Source organism: Cricetulus griseus, assembly GCF_003668045.3.
Source record: "Cricetulus griseus strain 17A/GY chromosome 1 unlocalized genomic scaffold, alternate assembly CriGri-PICRH-1.0 chr1_1, whole genome shotgun sequence".
NCBI classification, from domain to species: domain Eukaryota; kingdom Metazoa; phylum Chordata; class Mammalia; order Rodentia; family Cricetidae; genus Cricetulus; species Cricetulus griseus.
In genome coordinates, this window is record NW_023276807.1 from 137,979,189 (window position 1) to 138,004,827 (window position 25,639).

Sequence of the window (25,639 nt, forward strand, 5' to 3'; positions counted from 1 at the left end):
GATAGCCAATTGGTGTATTCTTCCCTGGGGAAGACTACTTTTCCAATTCTCATAGCTACTTAGTTGCCTTTAGTTCTTTATGTAGAGCTGAGGCCTTCTTGTTGGCTTCTCACTGTCCACTTTACCATCTCTATTGTCCTCATTTAGTTCATGTTTAGGCAGTCATGTTGGTGAGACTTTGTGAGTATAGCTTCTGATATTCCTGGGAGAGAAATTTCACAGTAAACTCCTTTGGCTCTTACAGGCGTTCTTCTCCCTTTTCTGCAGTGTTTCCTGAACCTTAGATATAGGAGCTGTATTGTAGTTGTATCAACTTTTGTGTTCCACAACTTTGCCTTTTAATTGGTTGTGGTTTTCTGTAATTGTCTCAGTGTGTTTCAAAAAGAAGTTTCCTTGATGAGTGGTGAAGGCTACAACCACCTAGAAATAGAGAAATAAATGAACAAGCCTTCAATTCAATGAGTTAAATTGTATCTTTCAATTTTCCTCTATAGAATAAAGTATTATCTTTGTTTACATATGACATAGTGGGTTTCATTTAATGCTTCTATACTCGAAAATCATTTTATTCACCTCATTGTCCCCTGTTGTTCAATGTCCATACCCTACTGGACCCTTACCACCCACAAACAGTTCCAGGTCAGTTTTGCAATATTTTTATTAATATATATTTGTTGTAGATTCCATATATGAGAGAAAATCTTATTTATCTTTCTTAGTCTGGCATACATACTTGACAAATTCTTCTCCAGTTTTACATGTTTCTCTATAAATGATGCAACATCCTTATTTTGTAACAAAGTAAAACTGTTATGTAAACATGCTACATATTTTATATCTCTTCATCTATTGATAAGGATGCATGTTAGCTCCATATCTTGGTTATAATGAATAGAGCTGCAATAAACATGAGTGTGCCGGTATCTCTATATATACTGATTCAGAATGCTTTTAAGATTTCACTTAAAATAATGAATGACGTAATTGAATAATATGCTCCTCAGTGACTGCACCATACCTACCATTTCCTGTCATTCTATATCCCCTTCCTGAGGCCTTCTTCCCAGTTAACTATTTCAGAACAACGACAACATGTGTTAAGCATTTGTCTGTCCTGTTGTTTTACTAGACTTGCCTTAGCAACATCCCAAAGATCCATTCTATGAAATTGGAAAATCTAAACAAAATAGATGTATTTCTACAAACATATGACCTACCAAAGGTAAGCCAATTTGAAGCAAATAATCTGAACAAAGCCACAACTGGCCATGGGATTGTAAAAATAATAAATACTTTTTCAACAACAAATTGAACCACATGGGTCACTGTAGAATTCTACCAGTCTTTTAGTCAAGTAATGCCAGTATTACTTGATTTTTTCTGTAAAATGGAAAGAGAAAGAAATCTTCTAAACTCTGTATGTGAAGACAGTATAATGTTGATACCAAAATCAGAAAAAAAAAACAACAAAAAGAATATTACAGTTCTCAAATAATTTATCTACTGGCTGTATTGTACTTTTCTCTATGTATCTCAGGCTCTGCAAGGAATCACAAAATGCCTTTCTTTATGAAGTACAGAAGGGTACAAACAAAATCTTGGAAGGCTTTGAAGCTAGTAAAACAAGGAGTTGATTTAAGTTCTAACAGAGAATGCTAGTAAGTTTACTCTAAAAGCAATGTGAACAAAACACTCACAAATTCATTTTCTAAGGTTAAATTTAGATATCATCCTTGCTGGGGAATTTTTTTCAAGTCACCCATTTATCAGTCTTTCCCACATCTAAAAGTCTTGCTGGGAAAATCAATCTCACTGAAATGCTCACAAACTTTTTGGCAATTCAGTAAGTCAAAAACTTGAAGTAGGGAAGACTTTGTCTTGGAAATGACCACCTGATGTGACTTTTTTTTCAAGATCATTTATCAAACATGTTGAGCTATTCCAGAAAAGAAGCAGTGCCTTGGTTTTTGGCTCTTTTCCTAGAAGACATAAAATGTTGCTTGGAACCTTTGGAAAGTTTAAATTGATGCTTGTTGTGTTATTTTCCTGTGGAAAAACTGGTGCTACATTGGAAGATCATTTACTGTATTTGAAACCTCACAATACTATTATAAAATAGTTATCATAATATCAGCTCAAAGCCATGAGACTCTCCTATGAAAAATGATGTACAGATATAGATAAATAACAGATAGATAGATGGTTAATTGATAATCTTATCCTTATTGGGGTTGGGTGTGACTATGTGAAATGCATTGGAAATTGCAGTATGAGAATGGCAATTGTAATGGCCATATTCAAACTGGGGTTTTATATTTCATTCTATGATCTAGCTCAGGCTTTCTCAAATTCTCATATTCTGCTACATGTAAAGCATGCCCCAGTGTCTCATTCCACTCAAGCCTGTCTGACAGAATATTGTAAGTGTCTTATAAGGACCCAAAATTTGGCTCAGAAGCCTTTAACCAAAGCACTCACAGACAATGGACATTGTGAGGTTCACTTTCTTTTCTATTGCACATATGTTGGTCTTCTCGGCCTTTACATAGAACAGAAACTTTCTGGAGATTTGACATTAGTCCCATTCCTTATGATTTCACATTCACAATCTAACTACTCAGCAAAGGTCTCTCATGACATTGGAAATGGTTTCAAAATGTGAATTATTAGTGATGCAAACTTTCAGATTATAGCATCCAACTAAGAGGAGACCGTTCAGATTGGGGCCTTAAATGAAAGAGCACATTGAAGCAGATAGTGTCTGTAGCACTAACACAGTGGGTCTAGTGTCTTCAGGAAATGTAAGAACTAATTGCTTCAGTATTGTAAGGGTTAAACTTCTATATTGAGGAGTTTTGTTTGCTATATAGAATGATTTTGCAAAATCTAGAAATTGCACCTTGAGAGTTTCAAGAGACTTGATATTCTTTAATAAAACAAATGAAGAAAGAGTATTTCATAATGTGATATAATGTGACATGACAGTGGGTGTTGACAATTCTCAGCTGCATTTATTCATGATATATTGACAAAGAAAATAATTCAAGCTGAAACTCTTCCTAGCAAAAGGTTTGCACATGGAAGCCCATATTGCCATTTTGTTGCTGATAGTATTATTGAAAAGTAAACAACCCTAGTAGTTTAGGTTCAATACCCTTCATCTAATTCACATTGTTCGTGGCTGAACATACATTTATATTCATGAATATATTTTATATATTCCTGGAATTTCAGTAAATAAATACTTTGAACTAGGAAACTGTTAGTCTGTTCATATAAAATTATATTCCTTCTATTTCTGAAGGGTTTTAAGTGAGCTGCCAGTCCTGATTCATTTTTCTCATCTTTGCATCCCTAAAAGATTTTACACATAATGTAAGCTTAAGGTTTTCCTCTCAGCTTCCAGTTTTCTGAAAGTTCTGGATCATGTAGCCTGTGCCACATCTAAAGAATCTTAGAAACATCATCACACAATTAATACAACACATTTGAATTGTGTGGCAATGTTACATTTATGATATAACAAATTTCTTTCCTGAAGATCAGAATGCAGAGCTAAGCCACTAGTTAGCCACATGCACAAACACTAAGCTACTAGTTAGCCATAGAGGACAGGCAGTAGTGGCACACACCTTTAATCCCGGCATTTGTGAGTCAGAGGCAGAAGGATCATTATGAGTTCAAGCCCAACCTGGGCTACATCAAAGAATCAGTATAAAAGAAACAGCTCACACCTTGGATCCAGCACTTGGGATGACATGCCTTTAATCCCAGCATTTGGGATGACACACTGTTGATCCCAGCAATAGAGAGGAATATAAGGCAGGAGCTCAGTGCAGTCTGTGGTTTTTAGTGGAGAGTATTGCAGTCTGCAGTCACTCTGAGGACAGGATTGCCCCCCTTGGTAGAGGTAAGAACTCTCTAGTGGCTTGGCTGTTTTGCTTTTTTGGTCTTCAGCTTGAACCCCAATGTCTGTCTCTGGGTTTTTCTTATTTGTGCTGCGTAATGGAGGGTCAAAGAGGCTAAGTGATTTGTTTGAGATCATACTCTCATCAAGCAGCTACAACTATAACCTCTGTTTATGGAGCAGGCAGTGTGACTTTTCCAATGCAGTAGCAGAGCCTATGCAGTTTGATTTATTTGAGTGTAGAAGGGAAGGGAGAATTCTAAGAACTAGGAACTATGTTATTTGAACAGACATCACAGAAACATTTAAGATTTGGATTGCCCAAGAAGGACCTGAATCAGAAGGGAAGAAAAACTAAAATGCTAAAATTTCTCCATAACTTAGTTAAGTAATTATGCTAAATGTGTCATAACTAGCACCTGGTAGTCACAAGAGTAAAGCTCACATGTCCAAAACTCAAAAAGGTACAGACAAGAAAGTCAGTTGCCACCTGTAACTTCATTCTGTATATAGTTTAATAGAGTTAATTCAGAAAATACTTTTAAATATGTACTATAAAGGGAATAAAGAGATGGCGCCAAGGTTACATATGCTTTCTGTTTTTCCAGAGGACCATAGGTTAGCTCATACTATCCAGGTTGGGCAAATCACAATTTCCAGTGATGTCCAGCCCCAGAAGTTCAACGCCCTCTTCTGGACTATACAGGCATCTGCACTCATACATGTATGTGTACATATATAAATAAGTCTTTAAAAATAAAAATAAGGCCGGGCATTGGTGGCGCACGCCTTTAATCCCAGCACTTATGAGGCAGAAGCAGGCAGATCTCTGTGATCTCGAGGCCAGCCTGGTCTCCAGAGCAAGTGCCAGGATAGGCTCGAAAGCTACACAGAGAAACCCTGTCTCGAAAAACCAAAAATAAATAAATAAATAAATAAATAAATAAATAAATAAATAAAGTCTTTAAAAATCTATGAACATACTTAGGAGATAACATATGTAATAACAATTAAAGAAAATGAAACCATGAATTTGGGAGAAAGGTAGAAGAAGGTATACATGGAAGGGATGGAATCTGAGGGAGGAACAAGATGCTAGAAATAATGTAGATATAAATTTATTTTATTTATGATTTTTCAAGTCAGGTTTCTCTGTGTAGCCTTACATCCTGGACCTCACTCTGTAGACCAAGCTGGCCTCAAATTTGGAGATTTGCCTGTCTTTGCCTGCCAAATGCTTGGATTAAAGGCATGTGCCACCACCACCTACATATGTTCTAATTTCAAAAAATAATAAAATAATAAATATACTATACAAGAAGGGTTATTAAATTATTCCCCATGAGTGGTATCAAGATGAGTATATCAAGGTAGTTGTTCTCAAAGTTTTCATACCTAGTTACCATTTAGCTGAGAGAGGGTTTTGCCCTTTCCAGTTGAATAATGAAATATAAACTGATTTTTTTTTTGAGACAGAGTTTCACATATCCTAGGACAATCTTGAACTCATGGTCCTCTCTTCTCTATCTCTAAAATACTGAGATTACAGATCTGTCTGGTTTGCATGGTGTTAGGGTTCAAACCTAAAGCCTTGGGCATGTTCAACAAGCACTCTACCAACTAAGATATCTAGACAGCACTTTACAAAATTTTGCAAAAATGTTTTATTTATAAAAATTTACACCCACATTCAGAAGGTCTGAATCAGTCCTATGTTGGTTTCCCACTATCAGTCTGGGGTCCATGAGCTCCCAGTTGACCAGGTCTGCTGTGTGAGGAGGCCTCGGCAATCTATGGGGCCTCTGGTAATAGATCAGTATTTATCCCTAGTATACGAATGGACTTTGGGAGCCCATTCCACATAGAGGGATACCCTCTCAGCCTAGACACATGGAGGAGGGCCTAGGCCATGATCCAAATGATGACAGACTCTGAAGACCCCCTATGGAAGGCCTCCCCTCCCCAGGGAGCAGAAAAGGGGTGGGATAGGGGGTTAGTGGGTAGCAGGGGAGGAGGGGAGGGAGAGGGAACTGGGATTGACATGTAAAACAAGCTTGTTTCTAATTTAAATTTTAAAAACCTGGAAAAATTTACTCTGAAATAGTATAATGTACTTTTTGTCCTTAAAAAAAAAAAAAACCTTTTTTCCATGATTCTCTTTTAATTTAAAAATTCTGATCTTGTTGAACCTAGTTGAGAAGCTAATTCTACCAGTGGGTGTGTCATCAGTTGCCTGGGGTTCCCTCTTTACAGTCATTTGCAAAGTTGAACATGGTTTTCATGCAAAGCATACTTAAATGTTATATTAGCATTCCCTTAATGCTTCCTCTTCCCATCTGTGTTGATAAGCACTTAAACAGGTCCAATAAAGACATTTTTTGCATCATCTTTTCAAATCCAAGCCAATGTTAATTTAGCAGCAATTACGGTGAGTGAATGGAAGTATGTGACTCTTTACCTAATTTACAGGGGCTAATATTAATTCCTCGCTAGTAATTGCTTTAGCAACTGTAGCAGCAAAGGGACTTATGACAGCATGTTCCTTCTTACCACACACATGCTGGTACAGTGAAGCTGACCTTAAAAAGCCATTCTTGGGAGAAGGGAAGCTGAGGCATCATAGCAACAAGACATGCTGTTTTCTTATTGTAAAATATGTCTTATTTCCTCCCAGAACTGAATAGAATGAAGGCAGACATCAGGCCTGAAGAAACTCATGGCTTCAAATGTAAGGAAATGATAAAAAAAGACACACTTCAAAATGCCATATCTCTAATTCATATCCACTACTTCCTTTAAGACTTGGCCTATAATTTACCTTAGGAAGAAAACTTTCCTTCACTCTCATCTGTGAGTAAGGTGACCTTATATTTTATTGTCTAACTGGAACACTGTTGAGAGGGAAACGATGCTATAAATAATAGAGAGTCAAGACAGCAGGCATATCCAACTGTCCCTGTCACACTATCTATGAAGCAAGCAACATCCCTTCAACATTCTAATAGTATTTCCTACGGGTTTTATTTATTTGACATTCAGCATTTGCTACTATTGATACTTTACACATAGGTCTCTGGCCTCAATTTGGCTCATAATATCCTCATGAGCAGGTAAGATGTCTTTTACCTTTTCTTTCTTCAGAGGCTAATGTAAGTCTTACAAACAGTATAGACTCATAGAACCTTTGAAAGCAATTTGAACAGTTCCAATGTTTGTCCAAGTATCCTGCATTGTAATAGCCTAGAGAAAGAGAACCACACTGACAAAATCAACTGCAAAGGCCAAGGAGGAAGCATAGATCCTCAGTCAGCAACTTGGTCACTCAAGAGAGCCCCTGAGTGGTTAAATTCTGAAAGTTGACAAGCTGCAGGTGTGAGAAGAGCTGATCCTTCTGTGCCAGGTGATACAGCCAGGCAGAAGGAGCTACTTCCTACTGGTAGAACAGACTATTTCATTCAAACTGATTGGATTGGAGCCATTCCTGATAAGGAGAATGATCTGCTTTATGCAGGCTACTGATTGCACTGTTAACCTTCCAAAAAATACCCTTAAAGGCACACCCAGAATAATGATTAACAAAATTTCTTGGTACCCCATGGCCAATTGACGTTGACCAATAAAATTACCTTTCACTGAATGTGATGTATGATATTGCAGTGACTACCACTTCAGTTAACATCAACTCACCTTTACCTGTGTGGAATTATGCTATCTGATTCAGAAAACAGAACTTCAATTCATCTCCTGGATTTGCTCCAAATGCCTTCAGTCCTCCTTGTTAATACTACTAATACAAACTTAGAAATGGTGAAGATACAAATATTGGTAAAGCACCTCTCCCTTTAAGAACTCAGAGGTCTTATTTGGAAAAAGGATCAGACACATGAAAGATGACCCACAGCCTAGGCAATAAACCATGGACTGTCTGCAGTTCAAACAGGAGATAGAGAAGAAGAGGGTATGAAGCGTGAACATTTTAATTCTGAAAGCCTATTTAAATAAATTCCATGTGGTTTTAGAAACATGTGGTTGAGTCCAGTTCTGTGGGATCTCAGACTAGAACTTCATTTATTCTACCATAAAATATGATCAGTAATAAAGCTTTCCATATGTGTGTTATGGAACTAGTAAGCACTTGGAAAACTGCATTAAAATTATTGCTGTCATTGTGAGAATTCTCTTTTTATTAAATGAGCAATTGTTAGTTTTGCTATCATTACAAAGTGGAGAATATTAAATCTAAATAATTGTCATTAAGAGTAAATGACAATCAGGGAACTTGGTTAAATAAAACAACTGAAGTAGAAGGATTTGTCTAATTATTATAACAGTAGAAATGTACTTTGTATTATATCACTGTGTCTATGACTCCTTATTTATTGATAATTAAAGAAGATGGGACAAAAATCATTCAAAGAGCTACTGTCTAAAACATATTCAATGCTTTGTTACATTCATCCCCTATTTCCTTTCATGATAATACCTAATTAATGTAAACAAAACTTAGAAATATGAAATAACAATAACCAGAAGAATTTTGGTTTTAAAAGTAAAGGAACAAAACACAAAGAGACAGACATTTTCAGCTGGTCAGTATACAAGAATATCCCATTTCATCAAAAGGTGCAGAGGTCTCTAGTAGTCTTACCCTCAAAGATGACTTTCAAAAAAGCCACTCACATGTCAAAAAATAAATATGAAAATCCTCATATACTAAAACTGATCTATAAATAATATGATTTAGTTAAAAAGAAATAGAAGTTTGTCATGGTGATGTATACATGATATTTCAGCTCAGGACTCAGGAAATCGAGGAAAGAGGATAGAAAGTTCAAGACCAAACTGGGCTATATAACAAGAGTATTATGGAATATTTGTTTAATGATGAAATTATGTGTTGCATTTGTTTAGTATGTGAAGATATGGTGCATTTGTTTAACTATGTAAAGATATATTGCATCTGTTTATGTTGTGGAATATTGTTTAACTATGTAAAAAATTTGCATTTGTTTAATTATGTAAAGATGTGCTGCTATGTTATCTTGCCTGCCTAATAAGAAGCTGAGTGGCCAATAGGGAGGCAGGAGGTATAGGTGGGACTTCCTGGCAGGGAGAGTAAGTAGGAAGAAGAATTTACTCTTGGAGAATAAAGGAAAAGAGATGCCATGTTGTTGTCCAGGGCCAGCTAGGCAGACACAGCAGAAGGAGGAAAGAAAGGTAAAAAGCCATAAGGCAAACTGTAGAAGAATAGCAACAGATTAAATTAGGTTATAAGAGCTAATGGGACAAGGCAAAGCTAAGGACAAGCATTCATAATTAATAGGAAGTCTCTGTGTCTATTTGGGAGATGGTTAGTGGCATCAAGAAAATTACAACTACAAATCACATCCAACATGTAGCCTGAGTTTCCATATGGGACCTGAGCAGGCTGAAAAACAACAACAACAAAAAGAATATGGCTCATGGTGTGCAGCAGAGCACTTGAGCAGTAACCACACAAAGTAGAAACAGAGGGATTGTAGTATGAATACCCTTTCCTAACTAGTGAACTAATCTGCTAGATTCCTAGCATGGTCATTGGAAGCCTTTAGAGATGGAGCCTTGTTGGAGAAAACTGAACCATTGAAGTCAGATAGCAAGAAGTGTACACCCAAGGTTCATTTACAATAAGGACCCTATTGGTATATGGCCTAGCTATTCTTGTCAGAGTGTGCTGTCAACTGTTGCAATTAAATTGTCTATATTATCTATGTTATGAATGTTATGGTGACATTTTAAGTAATAACATAAGGGCAGCTTCAAGACAGTTCAGCATTTCAGCTATGAAAAGACCTTTGATGACATTTTAAGCCATGTTTGTACAGATAATCACTTAATAAGAAGAATACAAAAGGATGCTTTAGAGTTTGAATAAAAAAGATGGAGAAAAAGTTGTGGGAAAGGTGGATGTGGTAGTTAAGCAGCATCAACAAGAAATCAAGTACTTTACAGTTGGATATCAGAAAAGATGCCGTTGGGAGTATTTCAGGAATTGGCTAAACCCCACCTTTCTTAGGTTACTGGATATAAAATGTAGATTACCACCCTATAGTCCACACTGCCAAAAAATTAGGAAACAAGGAGGACCCTAAGAGAGACATACATGGTCCCCTGGAGAAAGGGAAAGGGACAAGTTCTCTTGAGCTAATTGGGAGCATGAGGGAAGGGCAAGGGAGTTAGGAAAAAGAGAAGGGGAAAAGAGAAGAGGAGAGGAAGGCATGAGAGAGCAAGAAGATTCAGACAGAGGAAGAATACAGGAGAGCAAGAAAAGAGATATCATAATAGAGGGAGCCATTATAGGTTTAAAGAGAATTCTGGCACTAGGGTAATGTGCAAAGATCTATAAGGTTGACCCCAGCTAACAATCTAAGCAATAGTGGAGAGGCTATCTTAAATGCCCTTTCCCGACAATGAGATTGATACTATCGTATATGCCATCTTAGAGCCTTTATCCAGTAGCTGATGGAAGCAGAAGCAGACACCAACAGCTAAACAGCTGAACTCCTGGAATCCAGATGTCCTGAACGTGGGTTAGGAGGCCTGGGTAATCTATGGGGCCTCTGGCAGTGGATCAGTATTTATCCCTAGCAAAAGAATGGGCTTTGGGATCCCCTTTCACATAGAGGGATAATCTCTCAGCCTAGACAGATGGGGAAGGGCCTAGATGGTGCTCCAAATGATATGACAGACTTTAATGATCCCCCATGGGAGGCCTCACCCTCCCTGGGGAGCAGAAAGTGGATGGGATTGGGAGACGACGGTGGGGGGCAGGGGAGGAGGGGAGGGAGAGGGAACTGGGATTGATGTGTAAAATGAAATTTTTAAAAATTTCAATAAAAAAAGAAAAAAGGAAAAATGTAGACTCACTAAAAGGCTTCTCTTGAGAAGATAATGCTACCAGGGTAACCTGCTTACCCTTTGGCAACTTGGAGCTTGTTACCCTGGGAATTGTTTATGCATATTCAACTACCCAGGCACTCAGACACTGTGTTTTAAGGTGGCCTAGACACTACTTTAAAAGGCAGTAAACTTTGTCACCTTCTATGTGATGTTCATTTTCCAAGCATAGAGAATGCCTAGAGAATTACACCAGATTTCAGAGAAGCAGGGAGGCCAGGCAATACATAGCAAGTCCAATTCCTTACAAGAAGTCCCTGACAGGGACTTAGGTGTGGAGTTCGAAGGGATTATCTTTTACAGTAGGAAATATTAAAATACTTATTAATGCTATAGACTGGCACACAGGCAGCAACATAGGATTGCTAAGGAGAACTCAGACTCACATTGCAGAGTGAGGGTCCTTCTTTCAGGTTTCTAAGGAAGAATGGTAATGGGGAGATTGAAAGTTTCTCTCTTTTTTGCCCATGATTGGTCACTATTAGAGGAAACCAAGTAGTGATGAAATAAAGAATGTCAAGTGATCCACAAGCACCTCTTTTGTCAGCCATTACTGGAGATCAATAATGAGGGCAGAGCAAGAATCTGGAGAAACAATTTACATTACTTCTGGAAATCAGTTTACATTAGTATCTGGAATTGTCACAGTTCAAAAATATGAAGGGGCTGTAAAAATGCTGTGCCCCTTGTATCAGATGATGTATGAAGGGAAAGCCAAATTAAAAATGCAGTAGAGACTGTAAGAAATAAGAGATATCCAGGACATGGACCTTTTGATGAGTAAAGTTGCACACAGTGAGCAGAAAAAAACCTGTATGTTGGGTTCTAGGGGTTGAATCCAGTAGTTCACGGGAGATCTTGTTCCATCAGGTGTTCCTTCCTAGACCTGGATTTAATAATTGTTCTGCTTAGTTTTGGCCCTGCTTTGTTCCCATCTCTCCTTTCTAGGCCCCATCCTTCCCTTTTGTAATTAGAATATTTGCCCTGTGACTATCACACTACCATACATCAGAAATATGATGTCCTAGTTAGGGTTGCTACTCTGATGAAATGAAACACCATTACCCAAGCAGCTTGGGGAAGAAAACTTTCATTACTTATATTTCCTCATCATTGTTCATTACGAAAAGAAGTCAGGATAGGAACCCAAAGAAGGCAGGATCCTGGAGGGGGGAGATGATGTAAAGGCCATGGAGGGGTGCTGTTTCCTAGCTTGCTCTCCCTAGCTTGCTCAGACTGCTTTCTTACAAAACCCCAGGACTACCAGCTCCAGGGTGGCCCCACCCATGATAGATTGGTCTCTCCCCCATCAAACATCATTTGAGAAAATGCTCTACAGATTTGCCTACAGCCCTGTCTTATGGAAACATTTTCTTAATCTTTTCCTCCTCTCAAATGATTTTAGCTTCTATCAAGTTGACAAAATACTATACAGCACATACAGAATTATTCTCTTTTTGCTGTATAGAGGATAATAGATAAGAACTTGCCTTAAGTCTCTAAAAAGGCTCAAAATAATGACAGGATTAAGACCTTGGGAACTCTTACAGGGAAATAAATGGATTCTGTGTAATGAATATGAGCCTGTGTGGAGAGAAAGAACATTAGAGATGGAATGGTTTCGTTCAGGTATGAAATGTCTCCAAAAGAAGCTAACATGTTTAGTGGTTTGTTTCCAGCTGAGGATGTGGGCAAATCGGGCAAGTTTTGACCTGTTTAGTGGATTAAGCCATTGATATAGTCATTGACTAGCCATTCATATAGTCATAACTTGATGACAATATTAGGGGGTAATGAGGGCTTTCAACAATAGAGCCTCAATTAAATATATTGCTTGGGTCAAGTCCTTAGTTCCACTCTGCATAGTTCTCACCATGAAGTAGAAAATTCTTCTCCACTGTGCTCTGTTCACACAGATCCTCTTTGGTTCCAAGTAACCCCGAATCAAGAGCCAAACTAAATATTTCCTCATGTAAATTGATTTGGGGGAGTTTTTCAGTGATTATAAAACCCCAAACATGAATTAATTATACTTTGTTTTATTTACATGTGTTGCATTTACATTAGGATACTTTTAAGTGATTCTTAAAATTAATTCATGAGCTTTAGATTAAAATGGTAAAAAAATACAGTAGAAATGCAAGTTTATAATCTTATAATTGTGTATTTAGGGGTACATAGGAAAGGAATATGTGACATTGACCTTATCCATATTAATCATTATGTCTCAGTCTGAGAGGTGCTGTTCAAAGTGACTTCTTTGATTATCCAATGTTTAGGTAAATGATAAGCATGAGAAGGAAAACTGATGTTTGTGATTTTCCATTTATAATTGATCTAGAACAACATTTTGGTTGCTATCCCCTTTGAAAGTTCTTTTTATTAGTTTTGTTTCTTACTTTCAAACTCTTCTAAAAATTAATTTACATTTAGCCAACATTTTTATTTGCAGTAAGAAGCTACACATGCTTTTCCTTTGGTAGGAAGTACTCGTTGTCTTGCAGATATTATTGTTTAGAAAACTCATTCATTTTGCAGTTAAAATAAGTATGAGAGAAATCAACTTGACATTGCTTTAGCCCTGAAGATATTTTATGGAAATAATTTTAATACATTCCTGCTATGCTTAGCTGTCAGACACATTTCATCAAAATGCAGTGGACATGGAAGTATTCAGATTCATTGAGAAGTGGCTGTTTCATCTTCCTTTCTTTCACACTTTCTGTTATGTCTCCCTCCCCACAAGTGGCCCACCAACACTTACTGGGGAAATGCACCAAAATTGTCTAATATATGCTATTCCAAGTTAGACACTTAACATTGAGCCTTTACTTTTCATCTTCAAAGACTTGGCAGGCATTAAATAATTAATCCGCATGACACATTTGAGAAGTAGTGTGCATCATTATCACCGTGACCAAAGTAGAGGCTCTCTGAAATGAAACAATCACAATCAGCCTAGGGCTACACAAGTTATCATTAGGGTGGACCAAAGTGCTCTGTCCCTTTCTCATTTTGAAACCTCATTTCCTCTGGCCCAATCCTTAAGTGAATTCATGATTTCTTTCTGCATAATTTTTGTTGAAGCCACAATATAGTCTCGATATAATTTGTGGTTTTGTGGTAAGGAATTTGGATGTAGAAAACTAAATTTTAGTAGCCAGTATGACCTTTACACAAATTTCCTCTCTGGTTTACACAAATTTCCAGCTAACCATTCTTAGCTTGTCTTAATAGTGAGGAACAAATGTCGTGTGTGTGTGTGTGTGGGGGGGGGGTCTTTACCTCCTTGCTACAAGAATGTGCTTCTACACACAGCTTTTATGTGGGTGTAGGTATGTGAAGTCAGCTCCTTGACTTGTTCAGAAAGGGTATTATTGATGGAAATCTCCAGAATTCAACTGCAACCAAAGATCAGGTGATGGATATAACAGATGGAAAATGTAGATTTTTGCAAAGAGCAAATAGTTGGTAAAGTTCAATGAAGAAAACAAGCATCTCTACCAGCATGTGTTGAACATTAAGTTCTTGCTAAGAACTGTGACAAGGAATTAATCATATTCTAAATTCCATGGGCTCAAGTAATATTCAAATGAATATTCGCCTTTAAGTGCTGAGTTGTACTTAGAAATAAATTTCTCAAATGAAGTACAGATCATTCTTCCTGGCTTCTCTACATTAAGTACCTCAGAGTACCTATGGTTTATGTCTCCAAAGTTAGCCAGCTATGCAAGACAGAGCCATGCTGGCACTTGTCACAAAATTATTAGAATTTACCCTCATCTTGTCCAGCTGATAAACAGCCTTTGGCGAGCCGGGCTTGTGTTGCTTGCCTGCTAATTGGCCAGTTATATTCATCTGCTGTTGCTGAGTCTCCAAAGAAATTAAGGTTAACTGGAATCAGGAACAGATCAGCAACCTTAGTACCCAATCTATTTAGCAGTTCCCTTCAACTTACTACTTTCCTTTTTTTGTTCATTTTAGTTTTCTGTACAAAGTGTAGTTCTCCTTCTCCCATCTCTATTACTATGTCTCCCTCTTTCCAACTGTGGTGACTATCTTATTGCAAAATGTTTTGTAAATAATTATGTGGGGGAGAGTGGAAAGTCACAATACAACAGTATCAACAGAGGTGACACCTCCAAGATATGACTCAGTGACTTTCAGCTTTGCCATGATGCTTCAGTGTTATAGCCAGTGCTCATTGACTACTCACTATGGCAAGTAAGAGTGAAGTAGTTCACATATATTGCTTTATTGTTCCAGGCAATGATCTTTAATCCTGTTTCACGATGATAAAAACACTGTCCTTAATTAACCTGACTGCAAAGTCCCTACTATGAACTCAACACTCTTTATTTAACAGAAAGAATCTGAAATATCTATTTCCTGCCATCTCCTACAGTGAATTAAATTTAGAACTTTGAAAAATAGCTTTTTAGCTTGTGAAAACAGTATACTTCCCACTACAGCCTCAGAGAAAAGAAAAGGTGAAACAAGTGAAAATTAATTTCAGTCAGAATTTCATCAATACTATGATGATATCCTAGGTTTTCTTGTATGAAAGTAAGTAAAATTTATATAGATATATATGTAAATATGAATTAAATTATATATGCATGCAATTATGAAGATTGTATTCCTAGCTTCAGAATTAGAATTTCCTAAACCACAAAAGCAAATGGCATTCCTGTAGCCTCTTGGAAATTACATGTAACAAAGATTCCAACTCTAAGTATGTGTTAGAGCTACAGAAGTATCCATGAGGATGGGTGTAGTATACTAACCCTGTAGACACGCTGCTTTTCACTTAACTCTTAAAAGCTTCAGTACATCCTTACTAGTATCTCTCACTTAAACTCAGACACCAGTCCTTCAAAAAGATATAAGATTATCAAATATAAAAACACAACTTAAGTGTTTTCTGCCTTTACCTGTTTCTCCTTTCAATGGGTCCTGCTTCACTAACAAGAGTAACCCCAGAAGTTATGGAGAAAAATTGCAATAGGTTTTCTTCTATCATGTGAGGTCCAGGAAGGGACAGGTGGTGGTAGAATAGGGGAAGAAATAGAAGGGATGTGGTGATAGCCAAAAGTTACTAGATGTTAACAAATGTCCCTGTAGGCACAACCATTCCCAATCAACTATCAATATTGGTTGGTTATGTGAGCCTTTAATTCTTTTAGTTTCCTTCCTACTAAAGCTCGTGCCTCATCACCAGGTTTCAATACTCACCCAGATATTGTGTTAATCAATACAATTTCTTTCTCTTCATTTTCCTCACAATACCACTGAGACTGGTATTTTTCCACAGCTATAAAACAACATTCATAAGTGTGAGTATAATTCCACTTAAAGACAATGCATAATTTTACAATAAAAATTTATCATAATGATGTCTAGAAAATGATGAATTACTGTCTTCATTAGGAAATTAAAGTCAATTTCTGTACATCTAGCATTCTGTCATTGGTAGGTGGCCCACTAGCACCATGCCAACCTCAAATCTTCTTTCTTATTCCTTTAGCTTGACCTCTCTTCACTTCGAGGACTCTACACTCTGTTTTCAGGTGGAAGGAATATTCTTTGTTCCTTTCCCACATGCATCCATTTCAGTGTGCTGGCAGTAGATCTTGTCATGTTGTACCAAAATGGCCCATCTGGACCTGTCAGTATATTTTTTCTTAATATTAAAACTAATTGATGTGTAGATGAATTATGAGACTACCTCTCTGTATAAAACAAATTTCCCATCTGAAATGCTCTAATGTAACTAACTCTCCACTTGACTGTTTCCTTCTCATTGCCCAAGTCCTATTTTAAACACAACCTTCAGGGATGCTGTCCCTGTGGCACTGATTATGCAACAAAGTAACACTTCAAATAGGCTTCTGTGTTTCAGAGTAATCAGAACTTTTCCTCCTCTGCTCTTACTGGATTTTGTAGTTACAAAGACATGTTAGTGTCTATTTCTTCACCCATATGCTTTTGTTAATCACTAAACTCCTTGAGAAGGGTATATACCTGTTTTCTTCCAGCTACATTAAGTGTCAAGAAGTCAACAGATATGTCCATTGTTGTTATAAAATGAAGAAACTAGTATTATAAAAGTATACAGTATCCATGAGAGTGCTGTAAAATAAACACCCCCAATTATTTGAAGGCTTCAGTAGCAAGGTTTGTTGATTCACAATAACATAAGTAATTTATTTCTGCTTTGGTAAAGAAGATAAAACAACAATCCAAAGATATTCCAGTAATAGCAATGCAGCTTGATTATGACTGTGCTGCTCTTTCCCTTCATAGTAAAATACTAAACTGCAAAGTTCTTTTTTAAAAATCTATATTGAAATGCACAGGGATATATCTAACTGCCTATGCTAAAAGAAAAAATAATTCATTGGGAACCATAAATGATTGGTAATGTATATAACTCCCAATTTTATAGAATCTCTCTGAAACTAACATTTAAAAACCTCTTAACATGTGAATGAAAACCAAGACAGAAAAAAAGGAAAGGGTCAGCCTTTGAAATTGCCTGACATGGGAATTGAATTAACATGGACAGCAGCAGCAGGCTTCCCCAGGGCCAGAAGATGTGACAGAAAATATGCAAAGTGGCTTTTGTTCATACACTTCAGCTGTCTCACTCTGCACTTAGCACTCCTCCCAATGGTACCACCAGCATAAATAGATGCATGAAAAGAATTGCTTTGTTCCAACACCAAACAAAATGTTACCAAAGATGCCTTTTCCTATATGCAAACAATTATACAAACCCATGCACTCAGATGTCCACATACATATCTCAAAAACAGCAAACTAGCTTCAGCTCAACTTCATCATATATATATATATATATATATATATATATATATATATATTGCTAGAAATGTCAGTAACTTTTAATTGTTCTATGTATGTACATATACCTCATGCTTAAAACAAGGAAAAATGTGGATGGAAGATTTGGAGTTACAAAAATAAGCTCACAAAACAGGAAATATGTACTGAAAGTTAAAGTCCAAGCTTTGAACTCCAACTCTGTGTCCCCCCACAACGCATTTATCTTAAAACTTACAAAGCAAAGTATAGGTCTCACTGATTAATTCAGTGCTTATCTCTGTCCCTTTGTTATCTTACTATGATAACTACTGTCATATAAAAGATGAAGATATTGAGGGTATAAAAATGGTATCAAAACCTTTCTGGTAGTCACACAGCTATTGTGGAGGCAGAGCTAGATTTTAATGTGTATCTAAATGAAAACCCAAATTATTCCCTATATTACTAAAGTGTAAGGGTTGGAAGAAAATCATGTAAAAATAAAGGACTTCTTACTGAAAAATCATTCTGTTTCATTTTCAAATCTCCACAGAAATTATAAGTAACAACAATAAATCCATAGCAATCCATCAATTCACCTTCAGTGATAATGCTAAAAACTTTAGATATTTGCTTACATACTTAAAAATGTGTTTTTTCTCAACAAGCTTATTTTGAATGTGTTTCAAATATACATAGTCCACAAAATTATAAAAATAAAGGTAGAGGAGTGAAGAAAAGGGGCAACCAAATATACTGCAGCAACACAAAAGCACACAGATAGGAATGGCAGCATTGATGATAAGCATGATCCAAGGGGAGAAGAAAATTAAAATAAGCATCAGCCCTGATCACAACATCACAGGCACAATCTTAGTGGCTTTCTGTTTCCTGATAATAAATGCAAGGAGTCACCAGTCTGGTGGGTATAATTACCCATTTTAATTTTAGAGATGAAGAAACAGAGGAAATTTAGTTAATTTGTCTGAGATCATGCAAAAACATGTGGAATTTGTATTTAAAATTAAGCAGTGGTCCTCTGGACTCTATTCCTTTAATAATCAAACAATTAAATAATGCATAAAAAGATGTACTCTCAGTAGGAAAAGTAGGGAAAACACTAACATATCTGTTCCAAATGGAATGTATATATTAGGGAATATTTTGTCAATATTTAATATTGTTGATGTGCATAAATGTATCATTCAACATTCAGCAGCAAATATTACCTAAATATTATATTTAAAGAAACTATAAAGGAACATAATCTTTGATGTAAAAGTTTTAAGAGCTTGGCTATGGCTATCACAGCATGGCTTTAAAAATACCAAGGAACATAAGGGCTTCTTCTAGGAAAATGGTGAGTTTTACACCTCTCACACTATGGCCATTATCCTAATAAATAAAAGAGCTATAAGGACTTTTATGTTTTTTGATATGCAACAACTACCATGTATTGATATATATATATATATATATATATATATTCTGCAATATTTTATATTATATTATATTATATTTTGTTGACAATGTCAGTAAATATACTAATAACATAAAGTTTGTGCTATTTTCAATTTATTTTGCCTGATAAAATCTGAAATATTCTTTAAAATTCAAACAAGAAGTATCAGTTAAACTTTCAAAGAATTAGAAATTTATAGAGCATGACAAGTTATCGTATGTGTATGGATTCCCTTTGAAACATGCTGGTCTCAAGACACCTGGGAAGTGAAGTAATTTCTATGAAATAATTGCAATAGAATGTAATTTCATCTTTTTACTTGCTTTAGATCAGGAAATAATTCAACTTTTAATCCAATGTGTATATGTGGATGTGTGTTAGTGTAGACACAAGCACTCAGTGGCATACTCATCCATAGTAGAAGAACTGGGGTTATAACCATGGACATATGTTGAGCTTCATGTGAATTCTGAGGATCTGATCTCTGGATTGCCTGACAAGCACTTTACCTACTAAACAAAAGTAACTCCCTCATTATGTAACAATACAACCATGACTGCTACACCATGTGCCAATAATCAAGTTCTATGAACTGAAAATAAGATTTGTCTTTTGGGAAGAGAACACAATATTTCTAGACCAAAGCTTCTAGATAGAAGTATCGTTGGGGAGAACATAATAAAGTTTTAAATATAACTGAGAGATGTCTTCTCTCTTCATGTCTCAAGACATCTTACATACTATTCTTTGGGGCACTAAACCTTTATATTTACACCAACTACACCTTTCATTCTATCTTGAATAAAATAAATTGATGTTGCTCCTGTGTTGTCAGAAGTTCAACTTCTATGTGTTTAAATATTTTATGTTAACTACATGTAACTTTCTCTCCTTTTTAAAAAATTCATGTGATGATAGATCTTGGCCTATATTGTCAAATAGCTTAGATTCAGAAAGGTCCACTTTAACCACTGATACTTTCTTTCACTCTTTATGTTGTTATATGATTAGATTTGACAAATTGTTTAGTAGGTAAAGTGCTTGTCAAGCAATCCAGAGATCAGATGACACAATTTATCTAAATCACTAAATCTTCTCATAAGATAATTCTTTGTTAATCAAATCTGCCCTTAACAGAACTGATATGCAAAGATATGAGGGGGAAAGTGCAGAACTGATTTCAGTATCTTCAGTGAATGGGAAGAAAGCTAACCTGGAAAGTCCTTTACAAAGGGAGGCTAAGGACAGCACAGTGGAGTTGACACTGTAGGCAGGGACAGAGAGTGATCCAGCCATGAAGGCATGAGAGTGTGGTCCTGAGGACCCAGAGCTGCAGAATCTCCTAGACACAGGCCAGCAATGAGATGTCCTGGAAGAATCCCAGTGAGGATCCAGCATTGGTGGTGTGGCAAAAACTGGGGTCTCAAACAAGACCAATGAGTCTTTGTGACAATGCCTTCATGTAAAGATGTATAACAAACTGTGTCACAATGCAAGGTTTATGGTGAGCTTTTCCCTCCTTTTTTTCTTTTTTCTCTTAAATTTTATTTTGTTTTATGTGAGGGTGAGGTTTCAGGGATGAGGACAAATTCGAGGGGACAGGAGATGGATGGGATTGAGATGCATGATGTGAAAGACACAAAGATTAAATAAATAGAAATGTCACAATGTCAGAAGAGTGGATGAAAGACAAAGATGAGGAAAGCTATGAGTGATTGATTTCTGGCCATGGCATGGCTTTGCACATATCAATTCCTAGCAGTTGTGGTTAGCTAAAGAAAGCTGGCACAATGTCAAGATAGAAAAAAAAATCTAATATGAATGGGAAAAGTAGCTCCCCAAGACCCCAATCTTTAAAGAGAAGCTATTGAGAGTTGATGCTTGCTAAGGGAAGAAGTTGCTTTCCTTTAAGGATATGTCTGCTTGTAGGTGCCTAGTGCCTCAGTGGGAGGCCTCACATATACATCCAGATTTGCAGAACTAATTATAATCAGGAGTTTACCATTAACAAAAAGAAAGAAAGAAAGAAAGAAAGAAAGAAAGAAAGAAAGAAAGAAAGAAAGAAAGAAGAAAGAAAGAGGAAAGAAGGAAGGAAAGGAAGGAAGGAAGGAAGGAAGGAAGGAAGGAAGGAAGGAAGGAAGGAAGGAAGGAAGGAAGGAAGGAAGGAGGGCATGGTGTTGAGAAGGCAAAGCATGAGGGATACTCAGGGGAAATCAGGGGAGACACTGATAAATGGACAGATGCACATGATGAGGGAATGAAGGAAACATACTTTAGAAAATAATGTTGATTATTGAGAAGAAAGTACCTATAATGATTTAAAAACACTAAAGACAACTATGAGAAAGAAGTAGTATTATTCGGGAACAAAGGAATTGCTTGTCAGTGGTGCTGATGCTCAGTTAGTCTCATATTAAAGGTGTGTTATACACAGGACTGCCTAGAATGTCTAATGAAAGCTAAGCTATTTCTTTTAACATGATTCTAATTCAATCAGGTCAACACAGAGAAAGTATATTATTCAGTATTCATCACAAACTCAGGAACATGCAAAATTATAAGGAATCAGATATTTAAGATATTGAATATGTTAAAATTATATAGTCACTATTCAAAGTGTTATCTCTGCCATTCTCTGTGGCACATTTTACATATTTTGTTATCTATGTTTCAAAGATAGTCTCTACCATTCTGAATTAAGATGATTTTTCTCTCAAGTTATAACTCTTAGACTGTTAAATTCTTTTGAGTAATATGATTCTCTTTTATCCTCCAATCAGTGAATATATTGCTTTTAATGTCACAGACATCACCAGTCTGCTCTTTCCTCTCTGTTAGTATGTGGTTTGGGCTCTCTGTTATCACACAGAGTCATTACTGTTTTGAAAACTGACTGTTTTCCACCTCACAACCATCCAATTTTTGTTATGCCCATTAATCTTCACACAGTACAAAACTATTCATACAGTTCTCTCTTCAGAGAAATTCAACTATTTCCAGTTTCCATATGTATCACTCTCTAGCTTTCCCCGATGGTATTTGATGCTGCAATGTGCAGCTTCGCTATGTCTTTTGCCTTATCTCAAGCCAGGTCTACACAGGCATTGTATCTGCTAAGATTCTCAACTTATGACCTCATTTTTAGTCTCATTAAATGGAAATCCCAATAACACCAGTACCATGATCAAGTAGTGGCATGTCCAAGCTTATATAATTTAAGTAAAAATATTATTCTATCATTACTTATGAATCCATAGTTTAATAATTCATTTCATATCCATATATATTAATAATTAATATTTCCTATGTATTAAAAATTCTCGAGTATACATTATATATCTATATTTTTATATGTAATATAAGCCTGACTAAATTCACACAGAAATTCTTCTTTAAACCTCAGACTTAAGTCTTCAAATAATTAAAAGGGTTTTCCAATAAATTGGAAAGTTCAATTTTATCTAGTCATGACCCCTTGACAAGACATCTTGATTGGATTGCAGTATTCACATTCTAATTTTTCTGACTGAGGAATGAGGCATGTTACTTCTACACATTGTCTCCTGTACTTATGTTCCTATGATTTATTCATCAAGATTATTTGGATTGCAAATAACAGCCATTGCCCTTGCTATTCTAAACAAAACAGAAATTTATTGAAGGATATTGAGGTCAATCTCAGAACTAAACAAAGCAGTACATTTCCAAGCATGACAAAAATGAGGATAATTCTGGGGACCTTAGAAGCAACTTTTACCATATAGTGGCTTGGTTTCAACTATTTATGTCTCTATATTTTTCAACACAATTAAAAACAAAAACAAAGGCCAAAACAAGAAAACCAAAAGGTAGATTACACATCAGAATAGAAAAAGAAACAAACAAACAGAAGAAAAATAGTCCAAGAAAAGGCAAAAGAAACAGATATAGAACTGGAGACCCATTTGTTCACATACCCAGGAAACCCATAAAAACACAAAACTAGAAGCCACAACACATACGCAAAAGACCTGAAAGGAAATATTTTTTAAAAGCTGTGGCATTACATTATGGGACAAGAAACTTCCAAAAATGCCATTGACTACCTTTTCTTTTGGTCGTCTACTGCTGGGCATGTGGACTACACTTAAAAGTAGTTTGTTGGTACAGTGAAACTACGATGAAGAAAACTGATATTTCATTTGCAAGTGGTTATCCACTGGAGATAGTTTCTGGGTTACAGATGGAGCCACATGTCTACTTTGGCTCTCTGTTCTAGTACCCCATCTAGATCAGACCTGGGTGGGCCCTGTGCATACTAAGCATTTTAAAGTTAACATTTGGGTTTGAGAAACAAGACAGAACCCTGGCTAACAAAGCAAGTGATCTGCTGTAGTTAGGATTAACACTAATGTTTTTGGGTATGGGACAGGCCAGACTTTCCTTGCCCAGACTAGCATAAAGGCTGGGAAACTTTATTTACAAAAATTCTATCTATCTGTCTTCTATCTATCTATCTATCTATCTATCTATCTATCTATCTATCTATCTATTTATCTATCTTCTATCCATCATATGTTGTCTATTATCTATCTATATCTATTATCTATACATATTAGCTATCTGTTTATCATCTATCTATCTATCTATCTATCTATCTATCTATCTATCTATCTATCTATCATCTATCAACTCGTTGTCCTGTGGGTGGTGTATGGCATACAACTACATGTGCAAGGTTGACAGTGGATGCTTTCCTTAATTGTTCTTCATCTCATTTCTCTGAAAAAGAGTCTCTTACTGAACCTGGAGCTCACCAACTCAGTTAGACCATAATGCCTGCAAGCCCCAGGGATTCTTCCATCTCTGCCTCCCCAGCACTGGAATTACAGGCACATACCACCACACCCAGAGATTTGTTATGGTTTTGCAGCAATCTTGTTCCAGGCTGAACTACCTCTCCGAACTTTATTTCTAGAGTAGAAAGTAATTAAGTATAGAGAAGAGCAGAAGAGGAATATGGGGAGTAACTACAAATATCACCTCACAGGACTGTCACCTACTTGTTTTGAGTTTTTGCTATCTCTATTGTATGGAGAAGATAAATAAAATTAGAAGAATAATGCAACCCAAAGGCACACAGCTATAAAAAGAGGTGAACTTGAAACCCAGTTTAGACTGACTCCCACGACAATGTTTTCATTCGTTTCCTGATCTCCAGTAGTCCCACGAGAAACTTTTAATTATACTTACTTTCTAAATTAGTATCCCCAAGTCTCTCAAACTCCTTTTATCTTTCTTTTCTAAACTAACTTTAAATTTTCTGACAACTGATTAACTCTAAGTTACAAATCAAAATAATAAATTAAAATCTTCCATGGGTTGGATGTAATCAAAAAATAATGTATTAACAAAGCTAAACATTATTCTTATTTCCATGATCTATCAGTCCAGTGGATGAAAATATCTATTGTTAACACTTCTTCCTCTCTGTTGCCAGGAGGTTAGGTCTAGTTAAAGAACATTTGGTCTCTAACCTGGATTGAGTCTTTTATTTTTTTAAGGCTAAAATGGAAACACTATGCTAAAACTGTAAAGGTCCTTGGCAGTAATTCATGCCACAATTTCAACACACTTTTCAACAGTTGCAAGTGGAAAATACATAAGCAATAGTACAATGCACTTGGGAGAAATAATTTAAGAAATCAAAAATTCTATACTAGTATATCATGTTTTCTTTCACCCAGAAAACCACCATGTCAAGATAAATTTAAGTTTCAGAGAAACCATCTATGGCCTTTAGCATTGATTGCTGAGAAGTAGGTAGAACACAAAAGACATTTACAATTTTCTACAGTTAAGAAATGTGAAAATACTGCATGCTATTTGATGGCTTCATTTCTCCATAACATTTCTAATATTTGCCCTGAGATACTGAAGCAGGTGGGAAGTTTGTGACAGAGAAGAGTTGCAGGCTTCTTAAAAGTTTTAATATGCTAAAATATTCTAATATGTGTCAACAATTTTAACATTGATGTTTTCATAATTAATTTTTAACATTTTATCTCTTTACTTATTTACTAGGTTCAATACCATTTATTATTAATTATGGATATTGTAACTGTGCCTAAAAAAAGCCAATGTGGTAAAAACATTCACCATTTACCATTTTTGTTAAGAAAAAAATACCACCCCATCCTCACTCCTTTGTCAACAGACTGTTTACTGAACCCATTTTTCTGTACATGTGTGACCATTCCAGTTATGCATGACTGTCTTCTTCTGGCAAGGATCTGGCATTTTAACACCTGATTAGAGCTTAAATGAAAGTCCCTCATTGCTCATTATGCAAGCAACAATTAAGTTTATATTTAACAGAAATCAATAAAATAGAATTGTTTCTTGGGTTTGAGAACATATCAGTAAATCAAATTAATTAACAGTACACAGTGGGATAAAAATGTTGGCAAGAACTCAAGGAAGAAGTTGATTCCTTATCTGTGACTTCAAGTACCCTCCAATGTGCACAG